The sequence below is a fragment of the Electrona antarctica genome (assembly GCF_951216825.1).
Source record: "Electrona antarctica genome assembly, chromosome: 16".
Classification (NCBI taxonomy): domain Eukaryota; kingdom Metazoa; phylum Chordata; class Actinopteri; order Myctophiformes; family Myctophidae; genus Electrona; species Electrona antarctica.
The window spans coordinates 45,441,945-45,464,296 of record NC_136797.1 but is presented as its reverse complement, the minus strand read 5'-3'; positions in this window follow the sequence as shown (position 1 = coordinate 45,464,296).

Sequence of the window (22,352 nt, the reverse complement as noted above, 5' to 3'; positions counted from 1 at the left end):
TGAGTTTACTGCCTGTTTAGATACAAAAGTAAACCATTTTGTAGGCTGGGCAAGTAAACAGTAAACATTTGCACTACTGCATTAGTAGGCACTGACTGCACTGGCAGATATTTCAAGTAAACACTTGCACTGTTACATTTATAAAAAATAAGGTAGGCACTACTACACTACTAGGCACTGGCAGATTAACAAGAAATAAAACCACTGTTCAATTGCACATTTAGGCTGCCTGAGAGCATGCAACTTCTAACAGTTCTTTTGCAGGAAAATTAGCTTATCTGCTACTTCTGGACGAATCCTACACCTCTCCTCGCTAATGGTGTCTCCTGCAACTGAAAACACTCTCTCTGATGGTGTTGATGATGCTTGTACACACAAATATGTTGCAGACAAATCATACAGCATGGGGAGGGAGTGCCTATTCTTCCACCACCAAGCAGCAGGGGTTGTGCCAATGGGCAGAGGGGCCAGGTTCCTGTAGTGATTTATTTCTATTTCTGCTCTCTCAGAATATGACAGGGGGCGCATGTTCTCAGCTTCATTTCGAACTGCATTCTCTTCCTCTTCAAAGAGCTCTTCTAGGGGTGATATTTTCTTCTTCTTGATCTGAGGACTGGGATTCTGCTGACTCTGTGTCTGAAATATCAGTAAACAAAACATCCTCCTGTTTTAATATGACCAGAAGGAGTAACACTAAGACAGTGTTCCCAAGAAAATGTCGTTAATCCTTACCTCTTCCTCGTCCGTGTCAATCTGATCAGAAACAGTGTCTTGCTGGGTGGTGGTCTCACTCTCTGTTGCACCGTCCTCTTGTCCACCTGCCAGCTAAAATACAAAAAGATGCATTGTTCAGTTTAGGCTGACAGCTGTTAGACCTTGTTGTTGCCACTCGTTTACCTTTACTTAATACGTTTACCTGGTGCTCTGCTGCCTCGTCTGGACTCGCAATCTTCACTGCTGCCGTCTTGAGCCGGGCCCAGACTTCATCGTTGTCCACTTTAAGCTTAAATCGTGGGTCCATTGAAGTGGCCTCCTCCAGAAATTCTGATATGTCAACATCCTATAAATCACACAACAGAATAGATGCACAGTATAAGTTTGTAAAGTAATACTATTAATTTACAAGAAGGCCAATTGTATTTAAATTGATCAATTTGAATACCTTGTAGCGCTTGGACAGATCAGTCCACACCTTCTCCTTAATAGTGATGGCAAAGGTGGAGTCTCCATCCTTTACTGCAAAGTGAGCCTCCAGTTTCTTCAGAATGGGAAGAATTTGCCCACATGTTGGCATGTTCTCGCTCGATGCAGCCAGGGTGCTGGTGTAGAGGATTCCCATAAGCTTGGTGAACTCCTGTGCTTTCCTCAAGTCATCATCGGTGACTCTGTCCAATCTACCAAAAATGCAGTATATTGTACATAATGTTGAAATGGTTGGGGAAATCATATTTACAATGAATACATTATAAATGTGTGTGTATATATATATATATATATATTTTTTTTTTAAATGCTATACTCACTTCTCTGCTCCCTTTTTAACTCTTTGATCCAGAACCGTTGCTTGGACGACTGGGTATTGCTCTATGAACCTTTCGATCATCAAGTAGGTAGAGTTCCAGCGGGTTTTCACATCAAGCACCAGCTCATGAATCAGTTCTGAAATGAAAGACACACACACACACACACACACACACACACAGTCACACACACACACACAGTCACACACACACACACACACACACACACACACACACACACACACACACACACACACACACACACACACACACACACACACACACACACACACACACACACACACACACACACACACACACACACACACACACACAGAGAGAGAGAGAGAGAGAGAGAGAGAGAGAGAGAGAGAGAGAGAGAGAGAGAGAGCATATACCTAATATAAATGCCATTTCATTCTTAAGTGAAATTTCAAATAAAATACATTTTAACCATTTATAACAATACATTTTAAAAATAGACTTACTCAGAGTCAGGAATTGCTGCTTTTCTTTCATGACCACCTTGGCCATGCTGGTCTTCCTGGTCCAGACGATCACTGCTCTTATCTTGGCTGCCCACTTGCTCACAGATGCAACACTACAGGCCCTTTGTGCTCCCAAGTTTAAAGTGTGTGCAAAGCATCCAACTTTGAGGACCTTCAGCCTCTTCACAGCCACATCCATGTTGGAGGCGTTGTCCACAGTGACTCCAACAATAGATTTCCGGTCCAAGCCAAATTCTTTTAAGATGGACTCAATCTCTCTCTCCACAACTGGTCCCGTCTGTGCTTCGTACACTGCCTGGGTCTTCAGGACCTTTTGATGGAGACGGTCTTTAACAACATAGTGCAGGGTGACAGTGATGTAGTGGTCTCTTGTGACGGCGGTCCAACCGTCAGAAGTGATGGCAAACTTCTTGACCTGTGTAAGGTCTGATGTTAAGTTGTCTTTCTCCACGTTATACCATGCATCTAGAAAGGTGTTGGTAAGGGCATCTCTGGATGGTGGTGTATACTTGGGGTTCAGAACTTTTAACATCTCCCTGAGTAGTATAAAAATAAAGTGATTTCCTGATTACTACAGCAAAATAATACAGTACTAATATTACTACAACATGTACAATTATTATTTAAACTTCACCACCACCACATCATTGCAATTTGTACTGTATATTTGTGTCATTAATGTTCAGATTAATTTAATATGAATGGCCAGTTAATGGAAACAAGCCATAGTGCTTTCTTGTGTTATAAATCCTTGTATTGAACTGTACATTCCTGTGCCTTTTTCTGTAAACTGTTTATATAAAGTAATCAATCATTCAAAGCATGCACAAATATGCACCTAAAGTGTAGGCTCTCCACAGTCGAAAATGCATGTGCATCCATCACAATGAACTTCGTAACAGCACGGTGAACTTCTTCAGTCCTCTCTTTCGTCATCCTCCCAGCTGCTGCTTGGGTGAAAGGAGTTGATGCACTGGTGGTGCTGGCCTTTTCTGTATTTCCTATAGACAAAATATAACATTATATTCATGAACGATTAATTTAGAGCCAATTTAAAAGCAGTTGATTTGCTTGTAATTTGTAAATAAGTGCAGACATTTTTATTTATGGCTCTAGTTACTGTTAACGTGATTCATAAAATATCAGACAGACTGTCACAGACAGACGTCGAGTCATTGGCGTTCTAAATTAACACCATAAACAGTTGCACAATAAGTATAATAAAAAGCTCAGTAGAAATTAGTAATATCTAATGTTACTAGCCTGGGGAAAGTGAACCAGCAGCCTCGTTGTCGTCGGCGTCTTCATCATCAGCCTCTCAGCCTCTCCCCCAGAGGGCTGTGCTGCTGCGGGGCCGGCCACGGCTTTTTTCCGAAGGCTATCAAACACTTTGCATGTGCCTAGAGTAATGGCGTGCATCGACTTGAGATGCTTTCTCATTGCTGACGTGCAACCACTTTTACATGAAACGATGGACTGACATTTTATGCACTTTGCATTGGAAGCATTTCCCTCTCTTTGGAAGTGTAACCATACTTTAGATTTTTGCGGTCTCTTAGACATTTTCCCCCCCTCACTCACTGGCACTGCTGTAGTTGTCTCGCTCGCTCCGGTCGCACACGCTGCTTCTTGTTGCTTCACAGACTAGAGTGGGCGTGCCACTTCCTCATTTCTCCCAGATCCCACTCACTCATGTAGGTGACGTCACCACAGCCGCTTGTATGCATGCACAGACACAGCGGAGCTAAATTGTGACTGATGAGATCCGTTTGCGGAACCGTTCATAAAAAAACAATGGAACCGGCTCCGGATCCGCAATGTCGGAACCGGGTCTGAAACGGACCCGGTTCCGAATCCCAACCCTAGTTACCACCTCTGGCTGAGGTTGTTCTATACCAATAAAGCGAAAAGTGGAGATGTCATGTTTATGTCAGGCTTCTTTGTCCAAAATGCAGAACTCAGACACAAGGAATAAACTTAAGTCTTTACTTAGAAAATAGGTACACCTTACAAGGCAAGAAATAATGAATACACAAGGCAGAGCAACTTATAAACCAACAACCAACATGAGAGCATCAAGGGCTATAAATAGACTAGGTTCATTAGGGAGCAGGTGAGGTGAGACACACAGGTGGGACCAGGTAGTCATCAGGGCAGTGGATGAGTGGGTGTGGCACAGACTGTGGCCAAGGCTGTGACAGTTTAAGGTCATTGAAATGAATGGCAACAGGATATTCACGGTCATTTCTTCGAATAGAGCTCTTATGTTCACTCATTCTGTTTTAACTGTCTAGTAGTTTTCCCAATATATGCTAAACCACAGGGACATCTGATCATGTATACCACATGGGTTGAGACACACGTTATAATGCTGTTAATCTTGAACTTCTTGCCAGTATGGGGGTGATTAAAAGAGGACGTCTTGTGTGTGTCGTTTCCGATCTGGATCAGCTATGCATTCAAGAGAACAAAAGGATGGACGCTCGATGGATCTGTAGTTTCAAAAGGTCAACTTCCGTCTTTATTTTCGCCAAGTACAAAGTCGAAACAGCCGTTATAAACTGCACAAGAAAAGTCTTATGCCTGAGTCTTGAGAATTTCAACACACAGCGTTTCCGTGGTTCCAATATCAACGCCGGTTCAGAGACTCCTGATTGTGAGAAGCGTCCAGGCTTAAGACTCACAACCAACGCATGGTCCCGCCTACTCTGTCAGCGGCCTCGTCCAATAGGAAAGCCGCTGAACAGAGTGTCCGGTTCCTGCGAAGGCGGGACTTATGCCAAACTACAACCTATTTTTACAACTTGAGATGACAACTGGCTAGTAATGAATTTAAGAATATGAAATTATAAACATAACAGAACTATATAAAACTACACAGAAATATATGAAACTTAACTGAAACATGACAGAACAGTATGAAACTAAACAAAATTACATTATACTGAACTGACTGTTGTTTTTAACATGGTACCTGAAATTATAATCTTCAAAATAATATGTTTAAGAGTACATTCTAGATTAGTCACTGAATGCTAATAATTTAGTAACCTAGTCTATGTCTTAGTTTCCTAGCGTTTATCTATAGTAACAGAAGAGTGTTTTTTAAGAATATATAAAGTTTAGAGTCTATACATTTAACTCAAGCCATTTCAGATCCAGCCAGCTGCTTCACAGTTCACACCTTCTGTATTTAGAACAAAAGGGTTCTCTTCCTGCAGTCCTTATAAGGTGCTGCTTGCTCAGACGTTTTAACAATAGCTCCTTTCAGTGAGAACATTCTAAAACTTCAAACCCAACTGCTTATAACCGTACCGACTATAGTTGAAAATAGACTTTAATTTCGGTTCATTCATTAGAAAATACACGACATGTCCTCCCTTTTATGGGGCATATGCTCCATAAACATCAAGATAAATGAACCAAAATAAAATCCTCCCTTTGATACATTAAAAACAAAAAAAGTTTATCAGAAAAAACAACTAACTAAGAAAAGTCCGAAATAGCCAGGACACCCAAATTACATAACCCCCCCCCCTTTTGACAGACCAAACAGTCTGTCAAAAAACAAAACAAAACCAAAAACACCAAACCAAATAACCACCCTTAACCCACACACAAAAAAACAGGTATAAAAGTCCAAACCTCCTCCCTGGACACCCGTAATCACCCTAAAAATCAGCAAACCAAACAAACAAAAACACAAAACAGCCGAACCATCATCGTACCACCCTACCATGCCTGATGAATATCCAAGCACGGGAGGCTGAAAATACAACCAAGGTTAAACTCAGACTCAGGATATCAAAACACATTTTTTTTTTTTTCTTTTTCTTTCCATCAAAATCCAAAAAACGAAAAAAACCGAATGTCTGTTCTTTTTTCTTTAGCCAAAGAAATGCACAAAAGTTCGAGGTAAGCGTCACCGTCTGACCTCAGAGCATAGATAGAGAGACAGATATTTAGAAAAGAGTTGAGCGATACAAGATAGGGCATGCCATAGTGACACAGACGGGGAATGGGCATTTGGGCAAATCCTTCCAAGCACGAGAAAGTGTGCGGGGGAGTGAAAAAGGGCATGTGACAGGGCAAAATCCTTCTCAAACCTCCTCAGCATAAGTACACAGCTCTAGATCTGTGTACAGCGATACATCCGTTCCATCGTTCATTCCAGCCTCCATATCCCTTGTATCCATGTGAGTGAGGACGGGCGACTGAATGGCCTGCAGTGCCATTGTCCCGCCCGCACCCCCTGTGAGCCCTCTGATTACCAAGGCACGGATGAGCGGAAGACAGCAGCAAAAGATAAACGCTACAATGAAAATTATTCCTAGGATCCACATCCCTGCGGTCGCCAGGTATGCACCCCAGGAACCCAAATGGCTTTCCAGCCATGCAGCCAGTCCAAAGGTGACTCCGGTGTGCGCATGGAGCTCAGCCCTCAGGCTGTGTAGATGTCCCATGGCCTGAGTGAAAGTACCATTTACTGCCGTAGAATTCGGGATGTATGTGCAACAGAAATCGCCAAACATTGCACAAACCCCGCCTTGAGATGCGAGGACCACATTCAACACCTGACGATTCTGCCAGGTCATCTGACTAGTGGCTGCCAACTGCCTTCCAATTGCTCCCAGGGCAGCGATAGTGAAATTCAAAAACCTCTGCTGATTATAATACATATAATTAATCCATTCCGCGTCTACCACGATTCCAATTAGCGGAGAGAACATACTACCGAAGGCAATGGATGCTTCATCAATGGCTTTAAATTCCGTCGGTACCCCATGCGGTGTACCAAAGGCATCGAAATATACCTGAGGAGTAGGTCTAGGCCCGTCCTCCCGTTTGACCCTCCGAGAGCCAGATCCAGTCCTGGCCTGTACATCTTTAGTCGGGATGATAACTACAGACTGTACCACCTGAACTCTCGCACACCTACCTATCCAGTTCAGAGGCAACGCGCTATATAAATGATTTTCTCCACACAGCCAAAATTGATCTGCAACTGCCTGAGTGGCATAGTATAGTGGACATGCCTGGGGAGCTGGTTGCGTTGGCTTTCCTTTCAACATTGCCCCTAATTCCAATCTGGGCAGTTTCCCAGGCTGTGGTCGACAAAGATATTCATAAACCTGTGTGTCCTGTGGAGCGTATGATAAATCCCATATTGTGTCGCAACGTTTTGCAGTAAAGTTACCCATATCCACAAGTCTCGTAGTCTGTGCTCCCAATCTACCCCTCTCAAAACATTCAAAAGTACCCACTAATTTTAGAACTCCACTAGGAATTGTAGACGGATCTGTTTTCACTCGTATGTCCAGTTTACTACACATCTCTCCGAGTGTGGGCCCTACAGTCTCGTCCTGATTTACAGAATCCTGACTTGCTTTGTGTTCTGGTAGAGATTCGTTATAATATTCAGCAGATCCTAGGTACTGTAAACATTCTGCCTGGCAGAAGGGGACTAAATTTGGGTCAGAATCATTATTTAACACTCCATTGGAACTGAGTATAGTTTGTTTCTTTTCTTTTTCACAATTTTTCCAACTAAAATGTGTATTCAATACAGTTAGATGTGTCTGGTGTGCTTGTGCACAGAAATAACAGTCAGACTTGCCTATTGTCGTAGCGGAAAAGACACTCCATTGATACCAAGAATTTGCCAAAGCCATGTGATATAATGGTTCCAAAATGCCACCTGGGTTTGTATTAAACAGACTACTCATATGGAACGAGCCAGTTGCTTTTGCAATTTCTTCATCATCTGGAGTGACCTTTCTTGTTGTTCTATGTTTAACCAAATCCGGGTCTAAATTAATGTTGAACTCTAAAATGTCCTCCGTTTGTATATCAGGAAAATATCCAAGCGGAGACGTTATCGTGGAAGTGACAAAAATATTTGGGGTCTCTTCTATAAGGATATACTCAGTTTCAACAGAACTAGGGGATAATAGGCTGTACTCAGTTTCAACAGAACCAGTAGATCTTACCACAGAACTAGGAGGAATAACACTATCTAATTTAGTGACTGTGATGGGAGGAGGATAGCTAACAGGAGTGGTATGAACAGTAGTGGGTTTGTTAGGACCCACAATATCTGACATATCTCGTACGTACGTCATACTTGTAACTGGTGCATCAACAAGGTCCTGAAAAAATGTGACCATCCCTATAAAATTTTGTAACCCAGATTTAGCTTTCTTAGCTGACCTAGCAGGCCGTGATTCAATATTGGGAACCAGATCTTCCGGTATAGGCTGCATGAGAGTGGACATGGGCTCGGTGGTAGGAGGAATGAGAACAGGGTTACCTTCTTTGAGTCTAGACATTGTACCTTCGGGGTCGACGCCTTTCACGGACTGGCCTGGGGTCACGGGGGAGAGCAGGCTGTGGTTCTCCCCCCTGGACCAGAGCTCCAGTGTCTTGTGGCTCGGCACCGCTTCCCTGGCTGTTTCCTTCAGCGTGGGGCGCTGAAGGGATGAATCTGGTGTCAATGTTACCGAATGCCCCGCTGTAATCGACGTCAGTGTCCTCCATGTCTGCTGAAAGAGGACTAGACTGACACACAGCGTCCTCAGAGCTGTCACCCTCATCCTGAGAGCGTACTGGAAGAGGCGAGCCTTCCCTTCGAATGACGAGGTCCTGGTCGTCGTTGTTTGCTGGTGCCTTAACACAATGGTTCAGGTGGTACCACGTGGGTGAACCCTCGACTTGTAGTGCCGTTCCCGTGCACCGAGTGACCAGGAAAGGACCGGATCGGCGTCCGTGGAACCACTTCCTGCGGAAAACTTTTACGTACACGCTATCCCCTGGCAGGATAGTGTTACAAGGTGTACGTGCAGCTTCTTCCTTCTCCTCCTGTTCCTGTTTGGTACAAACATAAGAATATATGCTTCCATGCAATTTGGACATGTAATTTACATAGGCTTTCATATCATCCTCTAATATTGAGAGGCTAGGGCCTTTTCCCCCAACATGGACGCCAGGGGTGAGCATTCGTCTCCCCATTGCAAGTTCATGTGGAGTCATATGTAGGTGTCGAATTTCACTTGACCTACACGCCATCAATGCTAGGGGGAGACCTTGTACCCAATTAAGACCTGTTTCTTCACAGATCTTAGTGAGCCGATTCTTTAGGACTCCGTTCATCGATTCCACCATCCCTTGGCTCTGCGGATTGTAGATGGCTCCTAGACGTTGCTTAATACATAACTTCTGCAAAATCAGTTTTACCGTCTTGTCAACAAATTCTTTCCCATTGTCACTTGAGATTCTCAGGCAAATTCCAAAACGGGAAAAAACCTCGCGGCATAAGAAGTTAGCAACTGCCTGTGCGTCTTTTCTTTTAGTGGGCGTGGCTTCAATCCATCTCAAAAATCTATCAACTACGACAAGAATGTATCGTTTACCTGCAATAGTCTTAATCATGTCCACATAATCTATGACTAGTTCCTGCATTGGCCCTTTTGGAGTTGGGATATAACCAGGTGAAGTTAACACTCCTCTTCTCACATTATTTGTTAAGCATATTGTGCATCGACCTATAATATGGTCAATCTGTACCAAGAGATAGGGAGCCCAAAACCCATACTCCTTTGTAATCCTCCTCTTAACCTCCCCCCTTGAGACATGCGCCAGGCCATGAGCGTCATGTATCAGTAAACCCAATAAATCAGGTGGAGCGATCACCAGTCCTTCGTGGTTACGCCACAGACCGCGGTCGTCTTTGACGGCGCCTCTATCACGCCATAGCTCTTTGTCTAGTTCACTAGACTCCTCTTGCATCAAAATCAAATCTCTTAGAGAAATGTTCTCTTCGAGCTCCACGTCGTGCGTTACCAGAAGAATACTTCCCGTCTTGTTAGCACCTGCAATAGCCTTCGCAGCTGAGTCAACTGCAACATTACCTTTCGTGACGTGTGACATGTCCTTCTTATGAGCTGCACATTTCACAATAGCGACAGCTTTGGGCAACATTACCGCTGATAACAATTTCAAGATCTGTTCATGATGCTTTATGGCAGAGCCGTCGGCTCTTTTGAACCCACGACCCTTCCACAACGCCCCGAAAGAATGACAAACACCCATAGCATACGCGCTATCAGTATAAATGGTCACACGTTTGTCGACCGCCATTAAACACGCTTCAGTCAAACCTATGAGCTCTGCCAACTGGGCGGAGCAGGGCTGGGGCACCACTTCTGCCTTCACAGTCACGAAGTCGCCACCCCTGGCCTGCACCACCGCAAAACCAGCACTCAAAGTTTCACCAATGCGATAACACGAACCGTCTGTCCAAAACACTAAATCTGCGTTAAGGAGCGGTTCAGACTGTAAATCATCTCGTAATTTAGAGTACGTTTCCGCCTCAAGCACGCAATCGTGAGGCGTTCCATCACCGGGAGCGGGCATGGATTCTGCCGGGTTAACCACATCACACCTAACGAAAGTGACGTCGCCCAATTCCAACAACCTGTGATAGTCCCTGATTCTTGACATAGTTAAAGTATACTTGCCAAAATTCAAGAGATTTCTCACACTATGGTGTGTAAGAATTGTGACAGGATAACCCATAGTTATAGCCGAAGCTTTCTCATACATCAAGTAAACACCTGCCAAGACTCGGTAACACGGAGCTAACCCCATCTCCACCGGGCTATATGCCATAGAATAATAAGCTACAGGTTGGGCTGTTACACCAACGCCCGTGGGCTGCGTAAGAACAGCACACGCATGTTTCCCATCCACCGTCGAGGAAACGTACAACAGAAATCGTGTTGTATAATTGGCTAAGGCCAAAGCTGGTGCACCTAACAGTCGTAACTTTAGAGTCTCAAATGCTAAAAGTGTGTCATCTGTCCATGTAACGTTGGCCCGTATTTCCGACCCCCCTGCTTCCTTGATCAGGGCCCTGAGTGGACCTGTCAACTCAGTGTAATTCTCCACCCACGCTGCTGAATACTGGGTCAAACCTAAAAATTGCATCATGTGCTGAACGGTAATAGGTTTAGGTACACGGCGAATAGCCTCAATGTGGGCGTCAGAAATGCTATGGACACCATGAGATATCTTGTGACCAAGGTACACCACGGTCTCCCTGCAATACTGAAGCTTTTTCTCCGAGACCTTATGACCCCTAGCTGCTAACTCTTGTAACAAAAGTACAGAATGTTCGTGACATGAAATTTCAGATTTACCACAGATCATTAAATCATCCACATAGTGGAGGACTGTACTGTCCATGAGTCGACCAATATCAGCCAAATCATCCTTCAATATTTTGTTAAAAATATGCGGACTGTGTCTATAGCCCATCGGTAAACGTGTGTACACATAATTCTCGTCTTCATAGGTAAATCCAAATAAACCCTGGCTATCCTCCTCTAAGGGACAGCTAAAGAAAGCCCCGGTGAGGTCTAACACCGTGAAATAGGTAGCCCATGGTGGAATCTCTGATAATAAAGTGTGGGGATCTGGTACATCAGCTGAATAATCGACCACTACCTCATTAATAGCCCGGAGGTCGTGAACAAGTCGGTAAGAGTCGTCTGGTTTCTTTATAGGAAGCAATGGCATATTACTGATAGGGTGCTTCGTCTTTCGCAGCACCCCAGCCTGCAACAGACCCTCAATCTGAGGCTTGATCCCTTTCACAGCCGCTGGCAAAAGCTTATACTGGGGCTTCCATGGGGGCCTGGCACCAGGCCTCAGTCGGACCGACACAGGTTGAGCGGACTTGACTAGCCCAATGTCAGTGCTACTTGTGGACCACAGAGTCTTGGGTACTCGGCGGAACATGTCATCTGCAAGGGTCATGTCTGGGCCTATGACACACATGGAATCAGCTCTCATAGACACAGTTTGGGGACAACACGTACCTTGTGCGGAAATCATGATCTTAAGAAAGTGATTGTCCGTGCTCCGCCAGATAGCTGGGTTTTCTTTTGTCGTTACAAAGGTGGCTGCTTGTGATTCAGCCATCATTGTCCCAATATGCTTCTGCTGAAAATGTTCAGCCACTCTCAATGTCACATGTGGCACGCTGTCTGCCACTTTAAAGTTCTTCGATAGGTATTCTTGTGTGTCAATTTTCATAGCCGCACCCTGAGGACCCAATATAATGCAACTGGAGCTGAGTTGTACCTCTTTGGGTTGTGTGGCCATCCATCCGACAGAATCCGCGTCATTGGCACATTTTAAGTATTGCATTGTGCAGTGTGGGGGGGCCGTAGGCGTCCTTGCACCGGGCATATTTGCATCAATGAACTTGCTCCATCGCTGGGCTGGCCTCATAAAATCGTCTTGTAAATCTCCAAGCCAGTAAATCACGGGCTGTTTTTGTCCCACAAACAGAGGGAGCTGGAAGCCTCCAGTCTCCGGTACCTGAATTAAACACCCATCTGGTGTACACTTAATGGTGCAGTTGAGCTTGCACAAAGCATCACGTCCCAGCAGGCCTATTGGTGTGTTAGCCGATACGAGCACAGGAAGCTCAGCTCGTTGGGCCTTGTATTGAATTGTCACTGGTTTGGTAAGTGGAATAAGTTGTCCCTGTCCCTCAAATCCCACTGTCCTGACGAAATGTCCAGACATGGAAAGATGTTTTGCATCCGCAGGACGGACACAAGTGAAGGCCGCTCCACTGTCAGCCATTAGATTCACATGTTTGCCGTCGATCCTCACCCAAATCGTGGGGTCTTCTCCCGGCCCACACGAGGTCGACAGCTGAACACATCTTTCCGTGGAATTCTCTGGGCACCCCTATAGTCCATGAGGCTGTGGACCCCTGAAAGAATTAGCAGGGCCACGTGCATCCTGCGACTGCCACTGGGGCGGCTGTGACATTCTTGAATCTTGTGACTGTTGTTGTTGTCGGTACTGTGTGTTCTGCTGCTGCTGCTGAGGTGCGTTCTGCTGCTGCTGCTGAGGTGCGTTCTGCTGCTGCTGCTGAGGTGCGTTCTGCTGCTGCTGCTGCTGCTGACGGCGAGGGGAAGAACACTCCCTCGAAAAGTGGTCCATGCCACCACAGTTATAGCAGCCAGTATAGTTCGGCGGCCCTTGACCATACCAATCTCTCGGTCCGACTGACCTGGGCTGCGCAGACACATCTCGTGGCTTCTCCTGGGGCCTCCCTGACACAAGAGTCAACTGCTTGTCGGCCTTCATCATTGACGCTTGTATCGCATACGTCTGACGGGCCACCTGCCGCAGCACCTCCTCATCCTTGTCCTGTTTGCCACTTTTCCTCTCCCGGTAAAGTTCCACAGCGTGAGCGACATGATCTGTGTAGATGTCCAAAGTCAGGTTCAAAAGAGAGACCACTTCTTCCAATCTAGTCTGCACGGACCGAGGCAAACCCTTCATAACTTTTCCCCTAACAAGAGTCCTCTCGAAGCCTGGATTGGTGGCATCGTTCCCGGTCACATCCATCCACGTCTGGTGCACACGGGCCACATATGAGCGCGGATTCTCGTTTTCAGCCAAAGAGTCAATTAAAATCTTGTCAGGATTGAGGTCTGTGGGGTAAACCTCCCTTAGTGCTCGGTCCAGGAACGCCTTGTGAGCTGCGTATAAATCGGCGTCTCCCACAGAGGTGTTGACATAAGCCACCATCCCGGCACGCGCCAGGATTCCATTCAGCATCTGCATCCCGACGAGGTGTGCCAATAGTTTCTTCATGTCTCCTACGGCCAGCTGAGAACCCACCGTGAGCACGTCAAGTTTGGCCAACCATGGGTACGCCCCCTCCTGTAGCGGCGGCAATTTAGCAACTACATCTGTCATGTCCACCGCAGACCAAGGCCTGTAGTCAAGATTTTGTCCCCGGACAACCACAGGTAGGATCTTAACTGGCGTCATCAACTTCGACACGTCTTCCTCCTCCTCCTCCTCCTCTTCTGCCCCAGGCAGGGATGTCCGTGACGTGGTGCTGACATGGCTGCCAGAGCGCACCCTGAGTAGAGGTGAAGCCGCTCGCTGGGCTGTCCTGGATCTCGTCACAGCCCCAGGCACGTCGATGCGCTCCACCAGTTTCTCCTCGGGCCTGTCCAACCGAAGACGGTGGTCCTCCTTCCGCAACCTCTCCTTCTCCTGGATCACCTGCCAGCGCTCAGCGACACTCCGGGCGTCCTCCGCGTCCTGCCTTGAAGCCGACTTGGTCACCTTAGCCTCATAGACACGCGTCCCTTCTCGAGCACGCTCCCGATCCATTTCCTCCCGTTGGCCCTCGTACTCGTGAATGCGCATGCACAGTTTCTCCTCTTCTCGTGACATCACATCCAGACTGGCCATCATACTCCGAGACACGCCCTCATTGTCTCTGTACATCTTCAAGTCACTGCACAGACGCGTCTTGCGTGCCCTGAGTTCGTTCAAAGTCTTACGAGCATCCCCCAAAGCCAGGGCAAGTCCATGTTCGTCAGTGTCTGGGGCGCCAAAATCCACGCTGCCAGAGACCGATGCACTTGAGACATCCGAATCAGAGGTCTGCCGTGCCTGCCGTGTAGAAAGAGACAGCCGGTCTTGGTCCTTCTCCTCCCGACCTGCATCTCTCCCCTCCTGCTCCGCCCTTGCAAAAATGGCTCTGATGCGAGGATCATATCCTCCCCCCACATGGGGCACAGAGTCAGCCTTAGCCTTCTGGACCAGCCGACTGGAAGCAGAGCGTCCCGTGACAGACATCGTCCTATCCCTGTCACGGCGCACATCAATGTCTTGTCTGGAAGGTGCATCCGGAGACAGGTGTATCCGTGTGTTAGCAGTCCCACTTTCTGTAATGTCGCCATAGTCTGAGAGAACTTGATATGTGCCATCAGACAGCATCACAGGCATGTGAGGATAAATTCGTGATGACGTGAGGTCGGGGGCGGGAGCCACCTGTGTGGACTGCACAGAATCTGATTCGATGGGGGGTGATGTGAGGATTGGTGACATAATGCTAGGCAAGTGTGAAAAAGGGGCCTCACAGATTTCCTTAAATTTGTCATAAGTCAGAGAAGGGGCCACAGAAGTCTGTTTCACTTTAAGAGCCGTCGTCAGTGTCTGTCCTTCAGTCAGAAATAAACCCAACACCTTCCCCTCCCTCACGCGCTTTGCTGATCTATTTACACCCTGCTTCCCCATATGTTGATCTGTCCTGTAATGTTGCACCAGACCCTGTATAACCTTAATCATTGCTACATCAAAAGTTCCCTGCACCGGCCAAAGTTCCCCCGGCCACCTAATATTCCACTTCTTAGAAAGCTTTGCAATATTTTGACAAGACGGATTTTTCTGTTGTACAATTTCCACAGGCGTCTTAACAGCATTTACTCCAGCCATAGCTACGTATTCAGTGGTACCAGCAAAATGACAAATGAAAGACTTGATGTGTGACTTTAAAATTAATCAATTGTACTCTTTGTCCAAATTACCTAACAGTGATGCGTGTAATCAATAAATTTGCGACTCCCTATGGAGCTTAAATGACTATACACTAGCAGGATTCATGTACAGATCCAGCCAATTGTCAGCCCTCCAAAGGACACTTTTATCAGTAACCCAAAGCCAAATATGCAGTGTAAACCCACCAATATAGGTAGGGAAAAAATGTGTTTGGTTTGCAAATACAAATGTGTGACTGTAAGTAGCACTAAATGTATGTTTTACATGCACCCTCTAAGCGTGCACGTTAGAAAAATATACTATTCCAACACTATAGGGTATTGCAGATACAAACACGAACTTAAGTGGAGTCTAATAAAACAATAAAATCAAACTTATTCAATACACGTAGATCCCAAAGAATCCACGACTTTACCAAGTTATCCTTACAAAATCACAATACTTCTACTTGAACCATACAACTATACTAAAGCATGAACCAAAAAGTCCCTATCTAACTCATTTATCAAAGTATGGGGAAGAAAATGGTTAAACAAGACTTCAAGGGGAAAAAAAGAAACTGGGATGAAAGTTAAACAAGGCAAAATAAATGATTACTTTGGAAGGAAACAGGCAAAAAGGGTTAAACAACCTAACAGGGAATATTCAATCAAACAATACACATTTAAAGGAAAGAAATTCATACAATTCAACAATCAATCAATGACAAAACACAAGTGAAAAGGGAGAAAGCATCCAAACTGTAGAGCATTGCCATAGGAGAGAGAGAAAGAGAGAGAAAAGAGAGAGAGAGAGAGTATGAGAGAGAAAAGAGAGAGAGAGAGAGTATGAGAGAGAGATGAAAGAGAGAGAGAGAGTAAGAAAAGTACGTGGCCCACCAGAGAATCCCAGAAAATAAGAAATTCAGAATAGAAGAATTCTGTTCAGTGGCCAGCAGAGGGAGACAAACACCAGACTGAGAAACCTAACACCCACACCCACGTGCACGGCTATCTTTGTATTTATTTACTTATGTCCTTCTTACAAATTTAACTGGGCCCTAAATACAAGTCACATATACAGTAAGCAAGTCCCCAGTTTGAATCCCTTAAGAGACCCAAAACACAAGAGACTAAAAAAATAGTGACGGCTATCAAGCACATTCAATTTGGAACTCCTTATAGTTTCTCAGTCTGTGGTCCACACCCTCCGGCAAAGTTATAGAACAGATTAAATCAGAAAAAACACCGAACCTTTGTTGAGTTTAGCCCTAAGCGATGAGACCAGGATCTCCGACGCACCACCCCACCTTTTGAAAGAAACAAAAACACAAAACCCTCCTTGAAACATTGCAAAACCAACATTGTATCCCACGCACCCAAGTATAATTATATGAAAACTGCCAACGTGGAAATCACACAACTTGAACGACACATAGCATACACTCAAATGTAATGTCACAAACAGCAGCAATTTTCAACCAAGGACTTTAAGAACCCCAGCTGCGAAATTAAAATAGTGACAGAAAGACTTGACTATACCTATACGTCGCTCACTTAAGAAAAATCCACGTCGACACACATAACCGCCCAAAAACCACAGTACTACACCAAAGTACAATACATTGCAACAACAAAACATACATACCTGATACCTACCACACATCATGACAAAAAAATACAGCCACCTTGCCAACAGCTGATGTCTGCGTTGTGAATTTGCAATGCAAAAAAATTAGCCAAAAGTCCCCACCCCCACAGAAAACAAAGCACGCGGCTCCCCCCGGAACCAGCCGGAACCAACCACGTATACCATTAGGTGTACATCCCAAGGCGCCATGTTTACATATGAATAAGACCCCCCAGCCACCCAATTCCCCCACAAACGCACACGCACACACCAACCATTTGCCCACCACCCCACCAAAAAATACCACTCACACACACTTTCAAACCAGCTCCAAAGAACGAATCAAACAGACAACAAAACTTCACCAAATGGAGAACCATTTGGCTTTCAATCACAGCTATCAATGACTTAAACTATGCAACAATTGCCGTGGCTTTTAACTTACTTTTGCAGACTATCTTGTCTTCTTTTTTTTTTTTTTTTGACTAAAAATGAAGGTTCTAACAATCCAAATCAACCTATCTAATTGTACGAAGGATACATGAAATGCCCTAAGCATGAACCGTTACAACGAGAACTGTATTCTCATAAAAAAAAATTAGCACCCACATTACTTTAAGACTAATTCAAAAATAGGATACACAGGTACAAAGAAAACGAATGGAACTATGCTAATTAATGTATTTATATTTAAACCGAATTAAACTAAAACTTACCAAATGACAGGATTCAAATGATTAAGTAATGTATTTATAATTAAACTGAATCAAACTAAAACTTACTAAATGGTTTGTCAATAAATGCTACAGGGTCTTACTTAGAGAAATGTACGTTTAACAAGTTATCCTAGCCATATTTGCTTTCTACCAATGATTATACTATACACTATTTAACTGCTAAATTGAGATGCAGGTTTAAATTGGGACTGCCAATCTAGAGCCTGGGAGCCAACACCTTCAAAAATTCCCAGGGAAGTACCTGTGGGCAGGCTTTGTTCTAAGCTCTTTGAGGCTCGGGTGAGGTGTTGAAGACGCTTAGCATTCCTTTGTCTCAAGAATCCTTTTGAGGGACAATTTGTTTACCATGTGTTACTAAGATCCAACCCAAGACCCAGCCAAAGTTATTTTAGCTGTGTCCTGGTGGGGGGTTCTTTAAACAAAGGGTCAGCTTAATTTAGACTAGGTCAACAAGATATTGGCCATTCTCAACTGTGTTGAGAAATTTACAGCCCATCACCCACTGTTCTGTACCTCATATAGTTATATGACTTTTGAGATTACACAAACCCCAACTTAAAACTGCCTGTTAGTTACAATTCCTTACTGTAAATCAAGTGAGCAAACAAAATCAATGAACAAACGCCAACATATCTTGTAAGTCAAACATAGCACATACACGCCCACTCACACTGTATCATGCACACACCATCGCCCAACTCAAACCACGCACACACAACACACCAATCCTTTTAAAAATGTAAAGTTTTTAGAGAATATAAACCCTCGTATTGAGAATAAAATACAACACAAACCACCAACAATTCGCCAAACCCCCACCCCAACTTTTCACCATTTAACAACCATCCACAACTTTCCCGCCGAAAATCCAAAATGGCGCCCGCGGACCCCCAGACAAACAATAGAACAAAGGACCCACATCCACACCACCATACAAACATCATATATCAACAAAACAAACGTAACCTACTCTTTACCAAACCAGACTACCAACCAAACCAAACTACAACATATTCATAAGAATCCTTTTAAAGGAAAATATTAACACAGAACCGCACACCCTTATCTCCGCCTCTCTGTATAACCAAAGAAATAGACTCTCCTCAACCGGACCATGGAAACTCCTCAGCTACAGAAATCCCATATGACAAACTTTTACACCAGGAAATATTAAAACACAACTTTAAATTAAAATTGCACAGAAACAACATCCCTTTTGCGCTCCGTCGACTGGTGGGACCTGCGTCAAAACCCAGCCGCCTACAGAAGCAGTCTGCCCTAACCAACCAACCATTCGTGAACCAGTTTTTCACCCTGAAATCCCCTTTTTTAGACGAAAAAAAAGAACCCCAGTAAAAATGTTTCACCCAGTTACGTGCAAACACCCATAAAAATAATTATGACCCACCGTTTAACACAGTGCGTCCCCGGTCGTAACCACCAGGATATTCACAAAACAAATTCACGGCTTTTCAAACAAAGCTTAGACACTTACTCACCCCATTTAGACCGTGCGTAGAAAATAGCAAAAATAACAAAAAACAAACAGTTGTCCCGCTCAGTTAAAACCGACCCCTTCTTGTGCCAAACAAAGCATCGAATCTATGAAGGTGAACAATCAATGATTAATTAACCCTACCATTAAATTCCTCGCCGCAGAAAACAAAAACAAAATGAAACGCCTCATCCCACTTCATTTTCATCCAAAACTCACGGCGCTTTACGGTAGCCGGCACACGCGCTCACGGCAAGCAAGCCACCGTAAAGAGAAAACACGCACACAAAGAGAAAAATGTGCGAGCACAGACCTGAAATGTGAACAAAGAAAACTACCAAATACCGGACTTCCTGAACAGTCCCACGGGAAAACAATACTACTGCACGAGCAGGGATAAAAGACACCCCACTCGGTTTGTTTATAACGGCCTGAAGCAAAAAACCCCGCAAACGCCAGCCCATTGTTCCCAGAATGCACGCATAGTACGGAAACAGGTCCCCAATTCTTTTCGATAAAAAAGCACATCGCCATTGGTAATAAAAAAAAAATAACTTACCAAGCGCGATGGCCTCTTTACGCGGATTTCGTGCACCAATTGTCGTTTCCGATCTGGATCAGCTATGCATTCAAGAGAACAAAAGGATGGACGCTCGATGGATCTGTAGTTTCAAAAGGTCAACTTCCGTCTTTATTTTCGCCAAGTACAAAGTCGAAACAGCCGTTATAAACTGCACAAGAAAAGTCTTATGCCTGAGTCTTGAGAATTTCAACACACAGCGTTTCCGTGGTTCCAATATCAACGCCGGTTCAGAGACTCCTGATTGTGAGAAGCGTCCAGGCTTAAGACTCACAACCAACGCATGGTCCCGCCTACTCTGTCAGCGGCCTCGTCCAATAGGAAAGCCGCTGAACAGAGTGTCCGGTTCCTGCGAAGGCGGGACTTATGCCAAACTACAACCTATTTTTACAACTTGAGATGACAACTGGCTAGTAATGAATTTAAGAATATGAAATTATAAACATAACAGAACTATATAAAACTACACAGAAATATATGAAACTTAACTGAAACATGACAGAACAGTATGAAACTAAACAAAATTACATTATACTGAACTGACTCTATTTAAGAAATAAATGAGCTTGTTTTTAACATGGTACCTGAAATTATAATCTTCAAAATAATATGTTTAAGAGTACATTCTAGATTAGTCACTGAATGCTAATAATTTAGTAACCTAGTCTATGTCTTAGTTTCCTAGCGTTTATCTATAGTAACAGAAGAGTGTTTTTTAAGAATATATAAAGTTTAGAGTCTATACATTTAACTCAAGCCATTTCAGATCCAGCCAGCTGCTTCACAGTTCACACCTTCTGTATTTAGAACAAAAGGGTTCTCTTCCTGCAGTCCTTATAAGGTGCTGCTTGCTCAGACGTTTTAACAATAGCTCCTTTCAGTGAGAACATTCTAAAACTTCAAACCCAACTGCTTATAACCGTACCGACTATAGTTGAAAATAGACTTTAATTTTGGTTCATTCATTAGAAAATACACGACATGTGTATTACCACACTGGGCACAATGGCCACATGGATAATTGCCCTGTGGCAGAGGACTCAATAAGGTCTGTCTAAGTGAAACCTTAGGGGACTGAAAGTCAGAATGTACAAGCTGGTCTTTTACATTTTTTCCTCGTTTAAAAGAAAACAAGGGAGGGTACTTAAATAATGACAATAATTCAGGGTCAGAGGTTAAAATGTGCCAGTGCTTTTTGAACATAGCCTTTATCTCACGAGAGTGAGGAGAATATGTGGTGACACGTTACCGAAAACTTTTTTTCTTTTCTCTTTGTTTTTGTCAACAGTTCTGTACGGGGCTTATGTAGAGCCAATGTATATGCTTTCTCAATGTTTTCAATGGCATGCCCTCTTTGGGTAAACTTGACTTTCATCTCTGACAATTTGTCAATAAAATCCTCAGTGGAGGAACAAACACGTCTCAGTCTATAAAACTGACTAATGGGCAGGGACTTGATGAGAGCAGGGGGGTGATTACTAGTGGCTAATAATAAAGTATTTTGATCAGTTTCTTTCTGATATAGGGTGGTCGACAGATTGCCATCATTTAACTTTATCCACATATCTAGAAAGTGTACCCGGGACTGACTACATTCCATAGTGAACTTTAGATTAGAGTAAAAACTATTTAATAATGTTACAAAGTGTTGGACTTCATCTGAATTACCTTTAAATACACAGAAAATGTCATCAATGTATCGATACCATTTAATAATGTTTTGTTGGTATATGTTCTTTGTAGAGTCATAAACACACTTTTCCTCAAAATGCCCCATAAACAGGTTAGCAAAATTAGGTGCAAAATTTTAACCCATAGATGTACCAGATACTTGCAAATAAAATTCGTTGTCAAAACTAAAGTAGTTGTACTTCAAGACATATGAAGCTAAATCAATGATGAATGAATCAGGACAATCTTGGTTTAAAAGACATACTTGGATTTTCAGAGGGCTTCAATGCTATATATTTCTGCACACAGGACCACAACACAGTCACAAAGAAAGATGCAACCCTGATACGAAATTAATGAGGCAAATTACGTGGATGATGTTCGTTGTCATGGCTTAGTGTTAGCAGGTACAGTATTCTGAATAATTTGTCCTACCTTAATGTGACACACAACAAATTGTTGGATATCATGCATGACTTGTTGGAAGGGGTGGGTCCATTTGAGCAAATTTGAGCAAATTGGCGCTCGCCTCCTTGATTGAGGACAAACACCTCACACTTGATACACTCAACTTCAGAATAATGGGATGATCACATGGGAGTCTGAACAGCGCTCCAGTAGCTAGCCGGTCACATGATGCCTTGGGTACCCGGCAAACTTGGCCTTCAAATGTCAGTCTGCAGCAGCACTCCAGCGAGACAACATTGCTCGTGTTGTGTGGACTTGTCTCCAGCCACCTGTTATTTTCGTTGCTAGTATTCATTAGCGAATACTTCGTTGCTAGTATTCGTTAGCCTTTTGTTAAGTAGTTTGTTACACGTGTTGAACTCCCTTTGGGAAGGAGTTGTT